Source organism: Ptychodera flava, chromosome 1, assembly GCF_041260155.1.
Source record: "Ptychodera flava strain L36383 chromosome 1, AS_Pfla_20210202, whole genome shotgun sequence".
NCBI classification, from domain to species: Eukaryota; Metazoa; Hemichordata; class Enteropneusta; family Ptychoderidae; genus Ptychodera; species Ptychodera flava.
The window spans coordinates 62,176,917-62,200,740 of NC_091928.1; the positions used below are offsets into that span (position 1 = coordinate 62,176,917).

The 23,824-nt window shown below is 37.3% G+C and overlaps 1 long non-coding RNA gene and 1 pseudogene across 1 annotated transcript; both read left to right on the plus strand.

Moving 5' to 3' along the window:
• Positions 1–23,824, plus strand: part of LOC139142502 (low-density lipoprotein receptor-related protein 6-like) — a 180,738-nt pseudogene that overhangs the window by 42,139 nt on the left and 114,775 nt on the right.
• LOC139142476 (uncharacterized) lies at positions 15,029–15,877 on the plus strand. Its single transcript, XR_011554406.1, has 2 exons — positions 15,029–15,307; positions 15,703–15,877. It is a non-coding gene; the product is annotated as an uncharacterized lncRNA (long non-coding RNA).

Below are 23,824 nucleotides of genomic sequence, written 5' to 3' on the forward strand. Positions count from 1 at the left end.
CTTGGGTGCGAGAACCTCGTCTCCGTTCATCATGTTTCCACCTGGGCTCGTACAGTTTACCTGTCCCCCAGGACCCCCTCCCCCCAGGCCGTATCACCACCAGCGGTGTTCCCCTGGGTGCGAGAGCCCCTTTACTAACATCATTCTCAATTTCTTCCCTCCTTTGGGGGTCACTTCAGTCATGCTTCCTTCGTTTGGGCTTTGGATTCCATCCTGACCCCCATTTCTCGGGAATTCCACTCCTTTCCCACATTGCGGCCTCTCAGGATGGATTCATCATCAAGGTCATTCAGACCTTGACCCCAAGGTCACCAATGACCGTTGCTCGGTTGCTTGACTGAAGGGGCCCTCTCCCATATATTTTGCTCATATTTTATTGTAGGTTAGTTTGCTACTTTTTTTTGACTGTTTTGTATTGTAAGTTTTGATAGTACTTAGTTTGAGATCTGCGAGGGCACTAGTTCTATGCCCTTTACTGCTTTATTTTTGCCGTTTCATCTTGTGCTTTATTATATACTTTGTTGGCGTTTACGTTCTCCTTTTTGCAATAAACCCTCCTGTCTTTCATCAACTTAGCGGTGGTGTGTTCACAAATGACGAAATCTTGATTTAAACAGTCTTGTTGACTTTAATTAGAATGTAATTAACTCTCGTTTATTAGAGACTAATATAGTCTATAGAAGCTATTGGGATGGGTATCTGTCCGGCGTGCACTGTCAGTATGTATGTATGTATGTATGTATGTATGTATGTATGTATGTATGTATGTATGTATGTCCGTTTGTGAGGCGTCCGTCCACTCAAATATCTTGAGAACTGCAGTACTTACTGATTTGATATTTTTTGTGTGGATAAAATATATGATTTTGAGAAACTCTTTTTATTAATTTTTGATATTGTTGAAAATATGCAAATTAGCACCAAAAAAGGCGTTTTTGGTAAAAAACTCTTCTTCATAACCACTGGTCAGACAGCTTTGTTATTTGGTATACAGGTCCCTAGGGATAACCCAACTTAGATTTGTTAAAATTGTGATGAAATATGCAAATCTGTATTTTTACGGATTTTTTTTTTCCATTTTTGGTCAGGTCATCCTGAAATGAGCTATCAAAGATATCCACCTTCTTCATCAATACATGTGTCACAAAAGGTTATTCTCTACATTACACAGCAGAGCTCTGTCAACTGTTGAGTCGCTTGTTTTTTCAAAACCGCTGGTCAGACAGCTTTAATATTTGGTTTACAGGTCCCTAGGATGACCTTTGTGAGATAATTTCATACAGTCAGGAAATATTTAATTTTGTATCCATGTCTATTGTAGCTTCAGGGACTTTGGCCCTATGTTTTGGTGTTTTTGGTAAAAAAATCTTTTTCTCTGAAACCGCTTGTCCGATTGCTTTGAAATTTGATATGCAGTTTACTTGAGGTGACTTCAGTCAGATTTGTTCAAATCGTGGTGAAATTTGCATATTTGTATTTTTAAGGCAATTTTTGTCATTTTTGGTTAAAATATTTTTAAAAATCTACTTCTTCAAAACCACCAATCAGATAGCTTTGATATTTGGTACATATGTCCCTAGGGATGATCTATTTCAGATTTGTTCAAATTGTGCGGAAATATGCAAATTTGCATTTTTAAGGCAATTTTTGGTCAAAAAATGTATTTCTCAAAAAGTACTGGTCTGATAGGTTTGAAATTTTGTACACAGGTTTCTATAGATGAACTGAGTAAGATGTATTGATTTTCTGATGAAATCTGTAATTTTGTATTTTGGGGCAATTTTTGCCATTTTTGGTCAAAAATGTGTATTTCCAAAACTACTCATATGATAGCTTTGAAATTTGGTATACATGTTCCTACAGATAAACTAAATGATATATATTAAAATTATGAGGTAATCTGCATTTTGTATTTTTGGGGCAATTTTTTCCATTTTTGGTCAAAATGTTTATTTCCAAAACTACTCATCTGATAGCTTTGCAATTTGGTATACAGGTTCCTACAGATGACCTTAATGATATTTATTGACATTATGATGAAATCTGCAATTTTGTAATTTTGGGGCAATTTTTGCCATTTTTGGTCAAAAAATGTGTTTCTCAAAAAGTACTGGTCTGATAGCTTTGAAATTTGGTATACAGGTTTCTACAGATGAGCTAAGTAATATATATTGAATTTCTGATGAAATCTGTAATTTTGTATTTTTGGGGCAATTTTTGCCATTTTTGGTCAAAAAATGTGTATTTCCAAAACTACTCATCTGATAGCTTTGAAATTTGGTATACAGGTTTCTATAGATCTACTAAATGATATTTAATGAAATAATGATGAAATCTGGAATTTTGAATTTTTGGGCGATGTTTCCCATTTTTGGTCAAAACTGTGTTTCTCAAAAAGTGCATTTTTATTTTTGGGCGATTGTTGCCCATTTTTGGTCAGAAAATTTTATTCTAAAAACTAGTCATCAGATAGCTTTGGTTGACATGTTCTTAGGGATGATCCGATGTGATATATTCAAAGTATGATGAAATCTTCAATTGTGTATTTTTGCAGCTTGTTTTAGCCACTTTTTTCTGGCCACTGCATTAAGCTATCAAAGATTTCCACCTTCTTTATCAACATGTGTCAAAAAAGTTATTCTCTACATAAACACAGCAGAGCTATATCGGCCGCTAGGTCGCTTGTCAATTTTTGTCTTGGCTTTGTAGTGGAACATGTTGAATCGTCTCCGCGGACATGGTGGGCACTAGGCCGTGGTGCAAACATTCAGCGGCCAAATTATCGTTTCGAAGCAAACAGTTCTATCACAGAAACACCATCAATTCTCTCTAGCAAAGTTGCGTTAAATATTCAGTAAAATGTCACATTACGTTAAAAGTGTGACGGGTCGAAGTGACTTGGGTACCGGGGTTGAACAAAACCAGTGTGAATTACTGCATGGGGTTGAAGCTGACATGGTCGGAATGACGTGTTCTCCAAGCGAGCTACCTTCAGAAGTCTGTTTCGTCGCAAAACACGTCAACTTTTAAAACCCATCATTTATTTACTGATGTCATTCTCAGCATCACAAACATATACGCCTCTGCTATGTATCACAGCAAATAGTTATACCCCGGTATTTGAGCACCCTGTAAATGGGATCCTCGTTTTTTTTAGCTCCCATAGCCATATGTATATGGCAATGGAAGCTATTCTTATAGGCTAGGGAAATGTCTGTATGTATGTATGTCTGTATGTCTGTATGTCTGTGTGTCTGTATGTCTGTATGTCTGTCTGTATGTCTGTCCGTCAACATCAAAAACTCCAAAACCGCTGTACATTTCATCTTGATATTTGGTGTGTACATGGATGATGGGCTGTAGATGAGATTTTGTTCAAATGAAGTTGTCATTGCCAAAAATATGCAAATTAAGTGAAAAAATGTAAAAACAGTCAAAATTGAAAAAACTCAATAACCACTGAGCAGATTACATGAAAATTAGCATGTAAGTACTTTGGGCTGACATGAATGATTGTGCACATCTTGGGTCAGTATCTTGGACTTGCTATTTTTCATGAATTTTTTTGTAATTTTCTCCCATTTTTGGTCCAAAAAGCTCCTGCTCTGAAACCACAAGTCCGATTGATTTGAAACTTGGTATGGAAGTGCATAGGAGTGACCTTTCCCAATTTGGGCAAATCGTGGTGAAATTTGCATATTTTTAGTTTACACGTCCATAGACTCCCATGTATAAGGCAGATCTCCATAGACCCCATGTATAAGGCCACGAAAAATAAAAATTTAGTTTCTCATCGTATTCATATTGCAAAAAGGATGCAGTGACACAATTTTTAGTCCCCATGGATGAAGTCCAGTGAGCTTATAGATTGGGTCATGTCCGTCTGTTCGTCCATCCGTGAGTCCATCCGTTCACGCAGATATCTCGGATATTTTGACAAAATGTCATGTGACCTTGATGACCTTTGATCTCAAATATACATATTTGTCCATAACTCAGTAACCACAAGTGCTACCACCCTTCATATATGGTATGATGGGACAGCTTATGACGCCAATATTGTACCTCATTAATTATGCACATATCTAATTTTGAGCGAGCCAATAGAGCTGAGAGGTCTGATTTTTGGTATATAGGGATAACTTAGCAAAACAATTTTTTTGACAAATGTCACGTGACCTTGGTGACCTTTGACCTCAAATATACATATTTGTCCATAAATCAGTAACCACAAGTGCTACAGCCTTCATGTATGGTATGATGGTACACCTTATGACGCCACATATTGTACCTCATTAATTATGCGCATATCTAATTTTGAGCGAGCCAATAGAGCTAGAGGTCTGATTTTTGGTATATAGGATAACTTAGCAGATTTTTTTGACAAAATGTCACGTGACCTCGGTGACCTTTGACCTCGAATATACATATTTGTCCATAACTCAGTAACCACAAGTGCTACAGCCTTCATGTATGGTATGATGGGACACCTTATGACGCCACATATTGTACCTCATTAATTATGCGCATATCTAATTTTGAGCGAGCCAATAGAGCTAGAGGTCTGATTTTGGTATATAGGGATAACTTAGCAAAACAATTTTTTTGACAAAATGTCACGTGACCTCGGTGACCTTTGACCTCAAATATACATATTTGTCCATAACTCAGTAACCACAAGTGCTACAGCCTTCATGTATGGTATGATGGGACACCTTATGACGCCTCATATTGTACCTCATTAATTATGCGCATATCTAATTTTGAGCGAGCAAATAGAGCTAGAGGTCTGATTTTTGGTATATAGGGATAACTTAGCAAAACAATTTTTTTGACAAAATGTCACGTGACCTCGGTGACCTTTGATCTCGAATATACATATTTGTCCATAACTCAGTAACCACAAGTGCTACAGCCTTCATGTATGGTATGATGGGACACCTTATGACGCCACATATTGTACCTCATTAATTATGCGCATATCTAATTTTGAGCGAGCCAATAGAGCTAGAGGTCTGATTTTTGGTATATAGGGATAACTTAGCAAAACAATTTTTTTGACAAAATGTCACGTGACCTCGGTGACCTTTGACCTCAAATATACATATTTGTCCATAACTCAGTAACAACAAGTGCTACAGCCTTCATGTATGGTATGATGGGACACCTTATGACGCCACATATTGTACCTCATTAATTATGCGCATATCTAATTTTGAGCGATCCAATAGAGCTAGAGGTCTGATTTTTGGTATATAGGGATAACTTAGCAATACAATTTTTTTGACAAAATGTCACGTGACCTCGGTGACCTTTGACCTCAAATATACATACTTGTCCATAACTCAGTAACCACAAGTGCTACAGCCTTCATGTATGGTATGATGGGACACCTTATGACGCCACATATTGTACCTCATTAATTATGCACATATCTAATTTTGAGCGAGCCAATAGAGCTAGAGGTCTGATTTTTGGTATATAGGGATAACTTAGCAAAACAATTTTTTTGACAAAATGTCACGTGACCTCGGTGACCTTTGACCTCAAATATACATATTTTTCCGTAACTCGGTAACCACAAGTGCTACACCCTTTATGTTTGGTATGATTGGACACCTTATGATGCCACATACTGTACCTCAATAATTATGCACATATCTCATTCTGAGCGAGCCAATAGAGCTGGATGTCTGATTTTTGGTATATAGGGATAACTATAGGAGAGAAATTTTTTGACCAAATGTCATGTGACCTCGATGACCTTTTACCTAAAATATATGTTTATGTCAATAAATAAGTAACCACAAGTGCTATGTCCTTTGTATTTAGTAGGATGGGAGACCTTATGACAACACACGCTTTACCTCATTAATTATGTACACATCTAATTCTGGGCAAGCGAATAGAGCTAGAGATCTGATTTTTTGGCATATAGGGATTAATTAGCAATATAATTTTTTTTTTCAAAATGTCATGTGACCTCGATGACCTTTGACCTTGATTATACATATATATGCATATTTCAGTAACCACAAGTTCTATACCCTCCAATTTTGATAGGATATTAGACCTTAAGATGTCACATCTTGTACCTCATTTATAATGCGCATATGTATTTCTTGGCTGGCCAATACTGCTAGAGGTCTGATCTTTTTTCCCGATTTAGAACCATAACTTAGACATGCCTCATGTGTTTCAAATTGGGAACAACAACATAGACCTATGTGCCCATAGATCTCAACATATACACTCCAGTGATACTTCTTAAAGCCGCACTTTTCAATCCAAGGTTCTCGCATTAGTGGAGTTCTCCTCCCAGTCAAACACATGGCCAGTACGATGTTTGATTTCTATTACATTAATTACACAAACTGATTTCAATCTTTTGTCACCTTTTGCTAATCCTGCAAATAGAGCTTATATAACCGTTTGATTGACGGTCGGTTCAAATTGCCAACGGTCATTTATTCCCCAGCAACACATTCGAATTTCCTTAAAAAACGTCTTCCAGTCACGTTAGAATTTGAATATAACCACAGAGTTCGATCGGCAGCAGCTTCGGGCTGGCCGCTTGGCAGTCTGTCGGCGTTTTTGCGGCTGGGGAAAACTAAAAAGTGGCATTTTCTGGAGCGTGTGCCCTCATGTTGCCTGTTTGGTGTCCACTTACACAATGAATGCCGCCATAGGTTGGCACCCTTTTAAAGGGAGGCTCCGCCTTTAATGACCACATTTTCCTGCCCCATCAAGACTAATACTCCTATTACAAGTGGGGACTATGTCATTGTAAATGACTTGTTGAGTTAATGGTTGTATCACAGTATTCGATATATCTAATTGTGTATTTTTTCCATTTTATATTCTGAATAATTACATTAAACATATTTCACTGTCTCCAGTACATTTCATTTAAGTATTTTCACTTCATGCACTTTATCCCTTTCACACATGTTCAAATATCTTACCAGAGAACAAACACTAAAAAGTCCAGGATGGGAGCTACAGTGTCATTGACGCTATTTTTGCAAACCCGGAAGTGTGTCTTGTTCAATACATTTCCTACCCATAGCGACGGAAACTGCCCGCATTCCATGTACCTTCCATTCCATTCCAATGCCAGTGCAACGCTATCTCAGTATCTGTGCAAACTTTGTGGAGATATGCTTCTGTGTGATGGAAAACCTCTCTCATTCTAACATGGACGTAGTTGACTTTGGACTTCAATTTCATAAATGTGATGTCCATGCAGTGAGTTGGGGTTTGCACGCTTATAATGCAATCTTGGCCCACCTGCGGTCAGATATCCCGCATAAGGCATAAGACCACTATTAAGATTGCTAGAAACCCATATTTCAACTCTGTTGTCATTTTTAGTTGACTTCATTGCTTATTGGAGTGGTTTTTCCAGGATTGGAAGCCGTGGGAATGTAAATCTATATCTTTCTCTCTACTGCGCCCTTATAGATCGCCTCTAACTCCTGAAAACAACAGTAGAAATCAAAAGCACGCGGTCCATTTGCAAGCAAAGAGTTCAAAGATCATTTTCCGAATGCGGGAAATTTGGCCAATGATGAAATTTTTTGTCTCAAAGCGTTAAAGTTGAGTATGTGAAATCTGTGTTGCTGAAGCTTTTTGTTTGCCAAGGACCTAAAAGTGGGCCACCTGATTGGCCCAAACGATGGCATAGTGTACATTGAAGATACTATGATATAACATTATTGAAAGTCATTAACTAGTTTTATTTCAGCCAATTCATTATTTGCATATGTAATGAACATTTGTAATTAGGGATATATATCTGAATTGACTCAACCAAAGTTGATGAAATATTTAAGATACTATAATACATGTTATTGAAATTCGTTAAGAATTTTGCATCAGCCAATTTATAATTTGCATATTTGATGAACTTTCTTAATTAGGGACGTTTATCTCTATTGACTCGACCAAAGTCGACAAAACTTGCTTTGTACATTAAAGATAATATGATACAACATAATTGAAAGTCATTTGATAGTTTTATTTCAGCCAATTCCAATATGTGCATATTTAATGAACTTTCCTAATTAGGGATACATACTGGGATTAACTTGATAAAAGTTGGCAAAACATGCTGTGTGCATTGATCATTTTACCAGGTTATAACAGTATTGAAAGTCATTTTCGCATTTTCATGTCAGCTAATTCATAATTTGCATAGCTAATAAGCTTTCACAGTTTGGCATATATAGCTTGAAGGACTTGACCAAAGGCAATTACACATGTTATACCACTCTCCGCCTCGTGCCCATTGTTCTAACCATGCTCTCTAATTTCCATAACCGAATTATATACCACCTGGCTTTCTTTTGTTTAAAAAGTGTCCGATTTACAAGTTCTTTTGTTTAAAAGTGTCCGATTTACTAGTAAATCGGACAGTTCTTTTGTTAAAAACTGTCCGGTTTACTAGTAAATCGGACACTTTTAAACAAAAGAACTTGTAAAATGGACACTTTTTAAACAAAAGAAAGTCACGTGGCGACGAGTAAAAAAAACAAATGCGAGACATTATACCAGAAGAAATTTATTTCACCATCAAGTACAGAGTAAAGACACTTTAAAAGAATCACCGGTCTGAATTAATTTTGCACGACTGTACATCTCAAAACCAATTACAGGTCACCGTGAAATAACGGTATTGATTGCAAATATCACTTCTGTGTTAAGGTTATTGTTATCACGATCATTCGAAGCTGAAATTTAAGACTTCAAAGTCAGTTATTAACACTGAATGTAGAGGTTTCAGTCGCCTTTGGTAAAGTTAAATCTAGCTACAGGCAAACACACACGCAGTACCACGGTCATTGTGGATCTACACGTATTTTTTTTTTGTACTTGCAGTTTCTGTTGCGCCTTTCTCTGACGTGGCTGTGTAGCTTGGTCTTCCGATTGTGGCCGTTAGCACTGGCGTGACAGGGGGACTTTTCTTTTCCATCTTTGGCTTTGGTAGTTGAAGTGCACCGGATACAGCTTTCATTTGTACTTCATCCGCCATATCGATATATGTAGAGCGACTCGGCAATATCGTGTATGCTGCTCAAAGTTTTCGACCCAAATGAGCAAAGCGTGACTCTAACGTCGATCTGCAAACACCTTTTCACTTCATTCAACCAACCAATCAATCAAACATAATTCATACAATTCAAATCAAACCAGGTGCGCAACCACGTCATCGCACTACTATAGCAACACATGTCAACTTTATTTTATCCAATCATGGTTAGTTTTTTATACTTTCGTTCAACAAGGTGTCAAAACGCGTCAATGTTTTCCTGCCAAAGTTTCAACTTGCACTGCACTAAAATTACAAATAAAAACATTCGGCGTGCAAACAAGGCTCTAAAACTCGGCAAATTCGTGGTATAACACGGTCAGCGAACTCGTTGTCGGCGGTTTACGGAATTAACGGTACAGTTTGCCATAAAACTCCTCGGCCCTGCGGGCCTCGGAGTTTTACTGGCAAACTGTACCGTTAAATTCCGTAAACCGCCTCTTACTCGTCCGCTTACCTATAGTTATATTGTGATACAATGACAGTACTCAAAGAAATTAATTATTTTTATTTCAGCTAATTACATATTTGAATACTTAATGACCTTTAGAATTGATCTGTGGTGAAATTCATTATGTTGATCATAACACTTTCAATGAAGTTGCAAACATGTAGCAAATGTTCAAACTTGCACATAAATGCAATATATAATGAAACACGTGAGCATTTTCAGTTCATATCTGGTTAGTAAAAAATCTTCTTCTTCATAACCGCTGGTTAGACAGCCGTGATTTATACCGTAGTATACAGCTCCCTAGGGATGACTTAACTTATATTTGTTCAAATTGTGATTAAATATGCAAATTTATGGTTTTTAGGGCAATTATTGTCATTTTTGTCAAAAGATTTTTAAAACTGTTGGTCAGACAGCATTGATATTTGGGATATAAGTCCCATGGGATGACCTATTTCAGATTTGTTCAAATTTTGTAGAAATATGCAAATTGTATTTTTGTCAATTTTGGTTAAAAAATTCTTCGCAAAATTTGCGTCCCCTATACCGGGTAGCTTTGATATTTGGTTAACAGGTTCATAGTCATGATCAAAATATGATGTATCCAAATTATGATGAAATCTACAATTTTCTATTTAAGGGCAATTTTTGCCATTTTCGGTTAAAACAATTGATTATTAAATACTACTCCTCTGATACAGTTTTGATATTTGATATACAAGTTCCTGAAACAGTTAATGTGATAAGTTGACATTGTGATGAAATTTGCAATTTTGCATGCCAGGAATTGCCAAGACGATTTGACCGGCTAACTCAGCTGTTAATTTTATGCAGGAAATTATAATAACAATGCTATGTCGAATGACACAGGGCTTCGAGGGTTGGGATCGTCTGTGCTATGGGAGGAGTACCTTCCCGACGGTGATAAGTGGTGTTGATTAAGGTGGATTAACGTTGCCAGGATGATACGCGTATACGCGTACCAAAGACACCTATGGTGGATTTCAATGTACCGGAAATAGACGACATTACTTTCACAAACTTGAAAAGAAAATAATTTCAAGCAACCACAACAACATCAACTTTTGGAAAAGGTTTAGAGATGAGATCTCCGCGATTTATCTCAGAACACAAACTTACAAATTTCATCCATGCAATCAATGCAATGCATCCGACATTCACGTTTTCATTCGAATGCTCAAAACAGGATTCAAATTACATTCCTTGATGTAGTAATATTCAAAGGTGCAAGATACCACAAAGGAAACATTCTCAACAGTAAACGCATACTAAACCAATAGACATATCCTAATTTCTACATAGACGATCGTGTCACCCGATAGCAACCATTATAGTTTCATCAAAGGCGAAATCCTCAGGTATGCTTGCACTTGTAACAACACTGACTTTACTAAAAAGACGGATTCTTCACAAGCAAACTACTCGACAGAGAATACAAAAACAAAATCACTAAAATAACAGCGGAAATAGACCACAGTATCCGAAATACACTAACAAACTGCACAGTAACACAAAAAGAAACAACGAACAAACTTATTTTCAGCACAACATACAGCCCATATGTTAAAACGAAAGATCTCACGGGAAGTCTTTTGAAACACTGGGCAGAGCTTTAAAAAAGCCACAACACTGAGGGATATATTCCAAAAATCATCAATAACTGCTTACAAAAGAAACAAAAGTTTTAAAGACACATTAATCAAAACATAATTTACGGAAGAAACATCAAACAAACCAGATCGACAAACAGATTTACAGCATGATCTGAACATTGATATACTTGCTTCACTACTCAAACAAGAACATTTAAAAAACACTCAATAAAAAAACACAAACACACAAACACAAACTGAGGAAAGAATCTACACTGCGACTGATGAGAAACCACTCTTGGGTTTCGAAACACAAGCGTCAAAGGGCCGCTCTATCAACGTTTGTAACACCATAGGTCCGGCTGTGTCTCGCCATAAACTTTCCCCACACAAACAACACATTATTGTACACATTAACCTCAAGTTCCGTACACAAATGAGAAACGAAACAAACATTATTGTAACACAAACAATCGGATTGCAATTTAATGATCCTAAATCAAACATATCTGAATACGAACGCAACACAAACTTTTTGATAGTAAGGTGGGGAGCCTCTTTCACATTTCATTGCCTATGGCATTTTATTCCAGAGAAGACATCATTGCACGTAGACCTGTTCAAGATTCATGTGTAGTTAAAAAGTTTATGGTAATATATTTGGATAGATCGCCGATTGCTCAAACAAGAAATGTAAGGGAATAGGTAGCACTGTAAAGTCGAGGCTATTTGCTTCACTGTGACTTTCGACTAGATACGGAGTAGAAACGGAATATAGCCCCATGGACAAGACAAACTGATACTGGGTAGTGTTAATTGGGTCAATTAACAGTCAATTATCTATTCACTATTTGGGTGATTGGCAGGTTGCTTCCATCGATGTCATATGCAAAGCAGGCTTAAAACAAAAGCCTTTCAAAGATATTGACAGCTAGCTAGAGGTTACCATGAATGCGTAATGAGCCTTAGCCTTAGCTTTGTTTCTCAAAAACTACTTGAATGCCTGATAGCTTTGATATTTGGTATACAGGTTCCTAGGGATGAACTAAACAATATACCTTGTTCAAACTAGGGGGTTACTTTGTATTTTTGGAGCTAATCTTTTAGTCTCTAACTTCAAATGACCATACCAACTCCGGATACCTTGTAAGAGAGCTTTGAAAACCAACTATGGCAAATATTTTATAGAGGAAACCAAAACATTGACAGATGAGGAATAGCATGCCATATGGCAAGATGCACCCTACTAGACTCCAGTTTCCGGTAGTTGTCCTAGTTCTAATCATTCTGTTATATCAACATACACACAGCTGTCAGGTCATTGATTGATGAAGTTAATCATCAGAGCATGGGGGCCATCCAAGTGCAACTCGTGCACAGGATTAATAAGGTGAGCAAGTAAGGATGATATTAGGTCACTTCACCACACAAACAGAATAAACAACAGTTTTGACTTCCTATATACCTTTATCACTATACAAATTTGCTCGTTCCAGTGATCATTTGACGTGACCCGTGGTTTCCTGTTTTTGATCACAACTCTCAACTTACTTGGACAATGTTGACTTCCAATATATTTTGGTGACAATAAATGTAAAAATATAGTTGTACATTTGTATCTGAAACCAACAAGTAATTCACATTTAATGTCACACATCGCACACAACTAGGAAATAATTGAAATCTTTCTGTTTTCACTGATGTCTAACATTGGAAAGTTAGTGAAGCTGTTGTTAGTTTCATTCTCATCAGTTTATTGGGTTTACCTGTATACTTTATATTGCACGTTTTATGCCTGGTTTGTCTGTGTATTATGTAACTGATCATTGTACTACAAATTTTTACTGTTGATCACCAAAATGGAAAACTGGTCGTTCAAATGGACTACTGCCTAAAATTGAAAGTTCAAACTCTTTGCAAACACAATAGCACTTTTTTCAGACCACTCATTGAAACATCTATTTTGAGGGATTTTAGCAAGTCAATTGTTAGGCCAGGTGAATTAGTATTGTAGATATTGTGAGTTCAAGCCCCATAAAAAGTAATGCATCCAGTAAGACTGTCAAATTCAGTGACATTTACCTGTTGTTTATACAGAGATTTACTGACACTGTAAAACACATTAACCCTTTGAGTTCTGTAATTTTCCCACCAAAATTTTAGTGCAACATTTTACCAAGTTTTATGAATTTTTCAGTAATTTATTTGATAATTTTGAACCGAATGGACATCATATTTCATTGGCTACAGATTTTTGTCAAAATTTTGGAAAAATTTATAAAAAATTGACTTAGGTATATTTTAAAGGCGACATCCCTTATGAAAATGAAACTGTGCGGTAGCTCTGCTGTAGACTAGCGGCAGCTCTGCCGTAGAGTTGCTGCACTAGTGCTGCACAGGAAAGCTGTGCAAGAGAGGCTGTGCAGGAAAATGCAGCTAGCTGCACAGTTTCTGCACAGTATTAATCTGAGCAGAAACTGTGCAGCAGGAGACAAAACTGTGCAGCTTCTGTGCAATAATCTCCACACTGTACACCTTGTGTGCGGCAAATGTAAAATGTGTACAGCTTGTGTACAACAGACCTTGAAGTGTGCAGCTTGTGTGCAGCAGGCCATCAAAGTGTGCAGCTTGTGTGCCAGAAATGACAATTACGTGTACAGATTGTTATTGGTTATTGCTGCAAATATATGGAGCAACACATGATGGGCACATTGCCGACTATTTCATTACCGGGAGTACAGTGTACCATTGCACTTCGTGACCAGTCATATTCAAGAAAACAAAACTGACCTTTCATTTATATTTTGCATTCATTTATTTTTATAACAGACAATCCAACTTTTAAATTATAAAAACTGTTAGATAATGGACAGCTTTTAAAGCACAGTTCAGCTGGTGAAAGCGACACAGGCCTAAACTCAACAACATTGCAGGATGATGGATATAAAGAGTACATCTGTATTACAGCAGTGACATGTAACATCATTAGATGAGTACCCCCTTCGACGATCTGGTTTGGTAAATCAAGGTTCAATCGACAACTGAATTTTTAGGAAAACAAATTTTTAAAACAGGGACTTGTCTGACTTGCAAGTTAAACTCTGTATTTTCTGCGAGTGATACCAAAATGCACTGAAACAGTTTCGAACGAAATCTATGATGGTCTGTAACTTGTGTAAGGACGCGTCGTAGACTTTTGTTACTACAATCTGTACCTTAAAAATATCGACAGATGAGAACTTTTCATTGTAGAAACAAACAAATAAACTTCAATGTCGCAGGACCCGCTACTAGTACCTTGGCTCCAAGCAGGGCCGTGGACGTGCTCAGACGCTATAGCAGTGTATACAGTATACGGTACGTACGTACAGTGCCCAGCACTGGAAGCAAAGTCTGTGTCCTGTCATCGCTAACAAAATCTCGCTTTCTGTTATGACTGGATTGATATTCAATGCTTTTGTCCATGTTTTCAGCGTTAGATAATTGCCGAGCACAATTTTGGGGTGTTTCACACCCCATCCCGACCGCTGTACGAAAATCCAATACGCTGCTTCGCCAACGTCCAGCGCTGAGCTGCAGCCGACATGTTTACCTGTTTACACTCTGAGGTCACGGTTCATCAAGTTCAGTTCGCGCATTGATATTGAATCTTCGTGTTGAAAGAAATTTTACTCTATTTTGAGTCTTTCTATGGTGAAAATAACCAGTTTCATTATACTTGTAAATGGGTGCTCTATCAAGTATAAAACATAACGGATTGGTGAATAATGTAGAGTCAATTCCAACGTTTAAAAACGGGACTACATTATAAATCGCGTAATGATTTATAGATCGCACTTCCGTTAACGTCATGGGGCTTGATCGGCGCGAAGTTAGATTTTGATACCATCGGCTGTGTACTTGTTGTTAGGGAGTTATCTAATGGACAATTTCGTGATCTTTCTATGGAATCGCCAGGCAAATGATATCACAGTGTTGGAAAAACGTGTGTACAGCACCAGAGATAGACGGGTTTCAAAATTTGTGAACGCGAACAGCAGTAAAAATGCTCACTATGTTTTCTAAGTATGTACACACGGTTCGGAGAGACCTGCAGCCGGAACCGGGATCGAATCATCCAGCCTCTGCGAGCAATTCTCAAATGTACCGGTAAGTCAATGTACCGTCCGTCTGTTCATCGCTATAATGTTCTGTAATCGTTGCATTGCTATGTTTAGCTACAGATAAATTTTCGTTGAGTACTGATTCATACTGAATTCACTTTCGTTTCACAACAGTTACAGTAAAGTGCTGAGATTTTTGCAGATTGTCGCCCGTCGCCGCCGTTGGTATGTAAACAACATAGGGCGAGCTGTCCGCTGTTTGACATTTGATCATTATTAATTTAATAATCATAAATGTATATGCATTTTTTTGCTTCAAGTTTTCAACTTGTTTGTCTCTTTTCAAATAATTATTGATGTCTTTCATCAAATTGCGATGTTTAAATGTGTGGTCAAACAGTAAAGACTTATACTCTTCCCTGAACGATTTGTATTTTTCAGAATGCATAGTGAGGAAGGGACAAGAAATTCAGAGAACAGAAAGCCAAATCGCAGCCTATGACAGTAATGTAATGTTACATGAAACTTCTCGAGTCAAAAGAAATTCTCTTGAAGATACTTGTGGCATGAAATGAACATGGCATTTAAAATAAATCGTACCACAATTTGAATTTAATCTTTTTTTCTCTATGTCTTTTTATTTAACAATTACTTTATTTGCGCTGACCATTTTTTCTTGTGAAACTTGTATTTCAGAGCTTAGTTGGATAAAACACATCTTGTGCTTTCCACAGTCTGTCAGGTTTTCAACGGTGTCACTGTCATGGTGTCACTAACATTGGCCATGTTTACACAAGCGATTTTACAACTTCTGTGTACATATCTGAGCTGAACGTATTATATCGTTGGAAAAGATAAAAACGTTGAAACTTATGGTTCAATACAAGAAATTTTGCTGTCACTTAATTGTGTTGCTTCTTTGGTTTTCAGTATCTATCGTCTATTTAATAATGTATTTCTTTTTCTTACTGTTGCTGAAATTGGTAAAAGTTTATCCCACAGCTGACTGCTGTGGAATTATGCCAACTTATGAAGGAAAGTTTGCATTTTGTAGTTTACGGCAAATCTGCAGTAACATGCAAAATAATTTGCCGCAAATTTTACCTACTCCTGGTAGCTGTCCTGCAAGATGCCACAATTTTCTGTGAAGTTCCTGCACAGTCTTTCATGTACTCTGTAGTTCAAAGGGCTATTGTGCAAACACAGGCTTCCACATTTCCAACACAAAGTTACTGCAGTTACTGTTTTCAGCATCTCTTGCATTATATATTTGCTCGGTGCAGCTAATGTGTATAATGCGAAAGAATCACCTTCCAGCAAAGCCGCTGCAACTTGTTGTATTGTTGCACAGTTCCTGCACAAAGCTACCGCACAGTTACTGTTTTCATTGCTTCTTGCACCTGTGCGGCAGCAACTAATTTGCATGAGAAAAATCGCCTTACAGCAGAGCTGCCGCAACCTGCCGTATATTGCTGCACAGTTCCTGCACAAAGCTGCCGCACAGTTACTGTTTTTATCATTTCTTGCGCCTGTGCGGCAGCAGCTAATTTGCATGCGAAAAAGTCGCCTTACAGTTGAGTTACAGTAATTGTCTGTTGCACTAGTGCCGCACCTGTGCAGGAACACTGTGCAGCAGGCTAAAAATTAAGCAGTATCAAAATATTGCCTTAAGTCCCATATATTACCTATGAAAAATATTTTTTTTTTTTACCATAAACTCTTATTGGAGTCATGTGTCAAATGCTTGTGTCATTTTATTACCTTCTCGTGTCTATTTATAGACAGAGAAGGTATTAGAGTTGAAAACCAATATGCTGCTGTCAAGAACTTCCGTCTGTCAAGACTTCCGTCTGTCAAGATCCGTTGACGGCATGCCATTGTGATGGGTCATATCATAAACTGGTGGGGGTGTCATGGCTCAGGTTGAGGTGTGGGAGAACGATTTTGAGCTATGACAAAAATCAAAAGGGACTTAGCGGTATAGCCACAGTGTTAAGCCTTTCTCCAAGGTTTCTTAGTTGACTACAATCTATTACAGACTACTGAGCTGACGTTAGGGGTACTCACTTTGTGTTTGCTCACTCTGTGAGCGCTAGTGTTAGGTACTGAGTTGCGTGGATATCCCCTCATGGCCTCACGTGATCTGGGCCTGTTGCATAATCTGCAGAGATGATCATATGCCTCCGAGTCTGAAAACTGTCATTGTGTAAGCCTGTCGGCATTTTCCTTGCATTTTTTCTCATTTAATTTTGCAAAATATCGGCGAGTACCTCAATATTTCAAGATAACCCTTTCTTCCCAATCGTTTCCTGGAGTTTCAGAGTCATATGAATGAAAATGAGTGAAAGTTTTAGACAGGAAAATCGGACGTCGGCCATGTTCAATGTTTACAGTACAATCAGAAGTTTACGTGGAGGAATTAACCAACAAACACAGGAGTGTTCATGATGCCCGCCCTCTAGAGGCAGACCCTCCTATATGAAGTACCAAATTTGATGCTTGTGGAAAGCTTGACCACACAATGGAGCATATAATAAACTTTTAGAAAATGACAAACTGAATAAAGGTATTCAGAAAATGTCAAATACTGAGGAAAAATGCGCAAATATTCAAAATAAACAGGTTAACTGATTGGTCAGCTATAAAAAACAATGAAAATGTTTATGATCAAAAGTTTTTGAGATGCGCACATTTAACAAATACAGAAATTATTAACATTATAAATATAAGACCAAACTATTTTTTTACCTTCTCGTGTCTATTTATAGACAGAGAAGGTATTAGAGTTGAAAACCAATATGCTGCTGTCAAGAACTTCCGTCTGTCAAGACTTCCGTCTGTCAAGATCCGTTGACGTCATGCCATTGTGATGGGTCATATCATAAACTGGTGGGGGTGTTCGTGGCTCAGGTTGAGGTGTGGGAGAACGATTTTGAGCTGTGACAAAAATCAAAGGGACTTAGCGGCATAGCCACAGTGTTAAGCCTTTCTCCAAGGTTTCTTAGTTGACTACAATCTATTACAGACTACTGAGCTTACGTTAGGGGTACTCACTTTGTGTTTGCTCACTCTGTGAGCGCTAGTGTTTGGTACTGAGTTGCGTGGATATCCCGTCATGGCCTCACGTGATCTGGGCCTGTTGCATAATCTGCAGAGATGATCATATGCCTCCGAGTCTGAAAACTGTCATTGTGTAAGCCTGTCGGCATTTTCCTTGCATTTTTTCTCATTTAATTTTGCAAAATATCGGCGAGTACCTCAATATTTCAAGATAACCCTTTCTTCCCAATCGTTTCCTGGAGTTTCAGAGTCATATGAACGAAAATGAGTGAAAGTTTTAGACAGGAAAATCGGACGTCGGCCATGTTCAATGTTTACAGTACAATCAGAAGTTTACGTGGAGGAATTAACCAACAAACACAGGAGTGTTCATGATGCCCGCCCTCTAGAGGCAGACCCTCCTATATGAAGTACCACATTTGATGCTTGTGGAAAGCTTGACCACACAATGGAGCATTTAAACTTTTAGAAAATGACAAACTGAATAAGAAGGTATTCAGAAAATGTCAAATACTGAGGAAAAATGCGCAAATATTCAAATAAACAGGTTAACTGATTGGTCAGCTATAAAAAACAATGAAAATGTTTATGATCAAAAGTTTTTGAGATGCGCACATTTTAACAAATACAGCAATTATTAACATTATAAATATAAGACCAAACTATTTTTTCAGGGATGGGACAGGTTGCAAATGAGGGGTGGGAGACAAAGGCACTCCTATTGCTGCATGTGGATGCAGCCACACCATTTCATTTACAGCATACTTATTCACTGTGTTGTGTTCAAGTTCCATATTGTACTGACTGTCATACAAGGATAACATAAGCAAATCAAATCAAATTAGAAAAGGATCAATGCTGTTGTGGATTTTGCTGAACATGGCTGATATTTCGCCCTATATATTTGGTATCCAGCAAAGCATATTTTGATGTCAAGTCAAAATTAACATTACATTGCTGACAATATATTTTACCGTTTCTGCATGAATTTTTCTTTTTTAAATTATAGTATATTAGTACTTCAAACAGATTAATAGTTATCGTGATGTCACCCCATAATTTTACATCACAAAGACTGTAATTCTGCCAATTTTTTTTGTTTTTCAGTCATTTTTAAATTTTGCACTGCACAAGATGATTGAACAAATTGCAATGTTTGAATTTGTAAACTCAAAGAATAAAAATCCTTTGGTCACAAATTAAATTATTTTTTGAAAAGAAATTTACTCTTAAACACTTATAGCATATATTCTTTACACGGTCATGTATTTCAAGGAAAATATGCCTATTAAAAACTGTAATTTCTTCACTTTCATTTTTTTTCAATACTATGACAATTATCAGCCATGAGGTTATACAAACACAAGACCAGATAAGCGTTTTTCATCATTTCCACAGGACTCTTTGGAAAATCCATTAAAAACCGTTAAAAGTGACTGGAAATGATCACTTGGTATACATTTAATTTACAGATGCAGGTTGTGTATTTCACATGCACTCAGGTCAGTAGGGAAGTGCGTCATTACTATTTTGGACTGTTAATTCTTATTTCTGAATTGTTTAACTTTTTTCCACATTGAACTATCTTTAGGCAGTTTATACTGTAGCTTAGAATTTTTTTGATTGATGTATTTAATCATCTTTTGGGTTCTTTGGGTCCATATCCCACCTCATGCCCCTACATCATCAACTATTTACCAACAACTCCATGCCAACAACCAATTACCTGACCTGACCACACATTAGAGAAGGTACAGCGTCATTGACGGTATTTTTTATTTCTGTTGATAAATAAATGCAATCTTGCTAAAAATTCACGGCTTGAGAAAAAATCTCTGTTTGAACCACGCCCTCATCTGTGACGTCACGTGAGGCCATTGTTGTGCAAATCAATCTATGCCTTCTGTACATACACAAGTAACAATGGCGTCATTTTAAACTCGGCGAGCGCAAATGAAGAGATAGTTTTTGGACTCGGAGAGTATGATTCAGATGCTAATGGGGAGTCTTGGGCTCTACGGTACATGACTATTGTTCAGGAAATTCAGAGCCACGGCCGTATAGGTTTTGAGCCAGCGAGGTGCGAGGTATCTCCCCAACTTGCGGATCAATCGGTCAAGCGACGAAATACCTTCAGACCCAGGTTCACCCGAGCCTTCATGAGTGGGAAACACAGATAGCTAGTAATAAGAATCATTTAGGCCTTCGATTTTATGATAAATATGCCCAAACGAAACATTCTGAAAGCGGCTGGGTGAAACTTGAATTCATAACTAGTCCAGTCAAAATAGGGTTAGACCCACCACAAATTGCATCAAAATTTTATTCTTCAGAATGCATTTCAGAGAGGTACCCAGAACAACATATTAAAAGTTTACTCGAATCCACCTTGGGGAAATATGACTAATTTGCATAAATCAAATATGGCGGCCAACGATCCGACAAAATAACATAACTGGCCATATATCACATGTTAAACAAGCTATTTCAGTGATTTCAAAGTTTGACACTAGTCATTTGGCTCAGAGAATCATTTTGGAGGTATAATAATTCATATAGGTACTTCATTAATTAGCATAATTCCAATATGGCGGCAAACATTCCTACAAAAGATATTTTCGGTCATATATCACGTATTAAATAAGCTATTTTTAGTGATTTAAAGTTAAAGTATATTTCTTAGGCATGGACAAATGATTTTCGAGATGAAATGATTTGCATAGGTAATTTGTTAATTTGCATAACAACTAATGTCGTACACAGATGAATCCAATGTTATATTCAGAAATAGATTATTATTAGACGACTAACAATCATTAACGGTTGTCATATTTAGAAAAATCACAAAATAATTAAAATTGCATGACTTTCTTACATCTCAATAGTAAACGCACACCAACATATACGTACTTTAATCCCTTCGGAAGTCACATATAAGTCTACCAAATTTGCTTTAACATTCTTTTCAAAATACAATATATTTATGGAGTACTTTAACAAATTCAGGTATCACAGACATCTATTAAAATAAACTTTCATTCTTAAATGGATTGTTGTTGTTGTCTGTATCCCCATTATCTCAAAAACGGCTGAATGTATTTCAGTCAAATTTGGTAGACATCTTCAGAATTCAAATGGCTAGAACTGAAAAGGTTTTGGTGGGCGTGGCTTGCATATTAATGAAGTTATCACAGTTTTAATTTTTCTGATACATGGTAGTCTATGGGAAGCCGGTATCTGTGGTTTGAGGGCGCTATCCCCACGTTACACTCTGGCTAGACGATGCTGAAATTAGACTCGGTTTCGGATTCGGTTTTCGGATTCAGTTTCGGATTCTAGAGACTGAAAGAAATTTTATATTTTCAGCCAATGGCCGATTTGCATAAAGATGGCGATGACGTCATAGGCGCAATGCATTGTTGTCCTCAGGGGTACAAGGGTCAGTTTCCAGAACATAAATATTCATGTAAAAGTAAACATGTCGTCAGCGATTCCTGGGGCACAGTTGCGAGGTCGTAAACCGGAAGAGTTGTCTTTAGTAGAGCTGAAGAGATGGCTGAGATGCAGAAAAGGTGCCAGTCTACGAGGGAACAAGCGAGAACTCGTTGAAAGGTATTTTTTCCAACTCGTATGTGACTTTTTTACAGATTTGTGGCGTGATGCCTCCACTTTTTACAGCTAGTCTCGCGCTGGCCATGGTTGCTACCGTTATTGCTCCAATATATGAACATTTTTTTAGAAAGTGATGAAAAATTATCGTTCACATATGTGATTTCACCACAAGTGATTGTACTTTGGGCGTAAGAACTTTAATTTTGTTCTCGACCATCCATTTCTGTGCTAATGTGAAGCTGTATACGGGAGGGCCAGGTGTGCCATTTTTACCTGCTACGTCTAGTAGCCAAAAATGAAAACAAAACATGATTGCACTTGTTTGACTTCCCAAAACATAAAGTGACAATGGAAGGAGCAGAAAATGCCCATGTCAGCACTGTCGTGCACACCGTACGGGTTTTGTAGTGTTTTTTCCGGTGTCTCACAATGTAAAGGTCAGACGAATAGACTGACCACAGTTCAACTTACATCTAATATCTAATCATAGTAATCTAGCCTAGCGTAAGAGTGTGGGATTTTCTTCCAATTTACATATTGCCGCATTTTGAAAAAACGAAAACAAAAGCATGATAGAGTGTGTCATGATCTATTTTGCATAACCGTGTAATATGTGCTGTAGAGTGCAATGATGCCATTGCCGCGCGCCATACTGCCTGGCGAGTGTATATTCTTGAGATCACAGTCCCAGTCCCATCACTGTGCTACATTTGAGATACTGTACAAGCTGGTGTTTTGATTTTGTGTCAAGGTCAAACCACAGGTGGGCCAAGGAAAAAAACAAACAAATGAACAAACAAAAAATAAACAACAACAAGCATACAAATACATAAATAAATATAAACAGACAAACATCAACAAATAGATAAACAAACAAACATACAATATCATAGAATGTTGAATAAATAACAAACACACAAACAAATAAAACAAACAAATGTATCCACAGATGCATATATATATATATATATATTGTTACGTGCAGAGAAAACGAACAAAAGGGTGAACTCAGCAGTTAACGTTTAAACAAAATTTATTACGAAAATAAAACTAATTGCTAAGTCAGGGATAGAGTACAAGCTTTAAAAGTGTACAGACTACTTATCTCAGCTGGGACGGCAAAGCTCCAGTCTCAGAGTTGTGACAGTCAGTTGGATGAATGAACAGTCCTTTGGCTTGCAGGCTTGAAGCTACACAAAGTCCACAGTATAAATCCAGCGTTGGCAGTGAAGGTCTTGAAAAGTCTTGAGAATGACTACTGCTGGAGTTTAGTAACACACAAGAGACACGATCCCAAAAGTCTGACTGGAAGCTGTGCACGTCCCTTTTATAAAGGCATATAAGAACAATCTAGAACTTTTATTGACATGCTAATTACTGTTCTAAAATTATCTCTCTTACACACTAATCAACTTTCCAGAACATTCCAAACATGACTAATTGAATTCAAGGTTGTGAGGTCATTAAGGGCAGTGACCTTGAGAATGTTCTAGACTAATTGAACTCAGGTCATGATGAGTGTGGGGGGAATGACCTACATAACACACCCCCTCTTCAAAAAAAGAAAATTTTTCAAAGAAAATCTTTCTTTTACAAATGTATCTTGAAAAGGATTTAAGTACTCAAATTTTGTTTTACTCTAAAGTAAAGTTTCTTGAAAGTGAACAACAATAAAATTTCTTGAAAGTGAAATAACAATAAACTCTAAATCGAGAGAGACAGTCTGCAATTAAATTGTCTCTGCCTTTGATATGTCTAATATCAAGATTAAACTCCTGTAACATTAAACTCCATCTTAGCAATCTCTGATTTTTGCCTTTAAATTTCTGCAGAAAAACAAGAGGGTTGTGATCAATATAAACCACTATTGGCTGATTTGAAGAAGTAACAT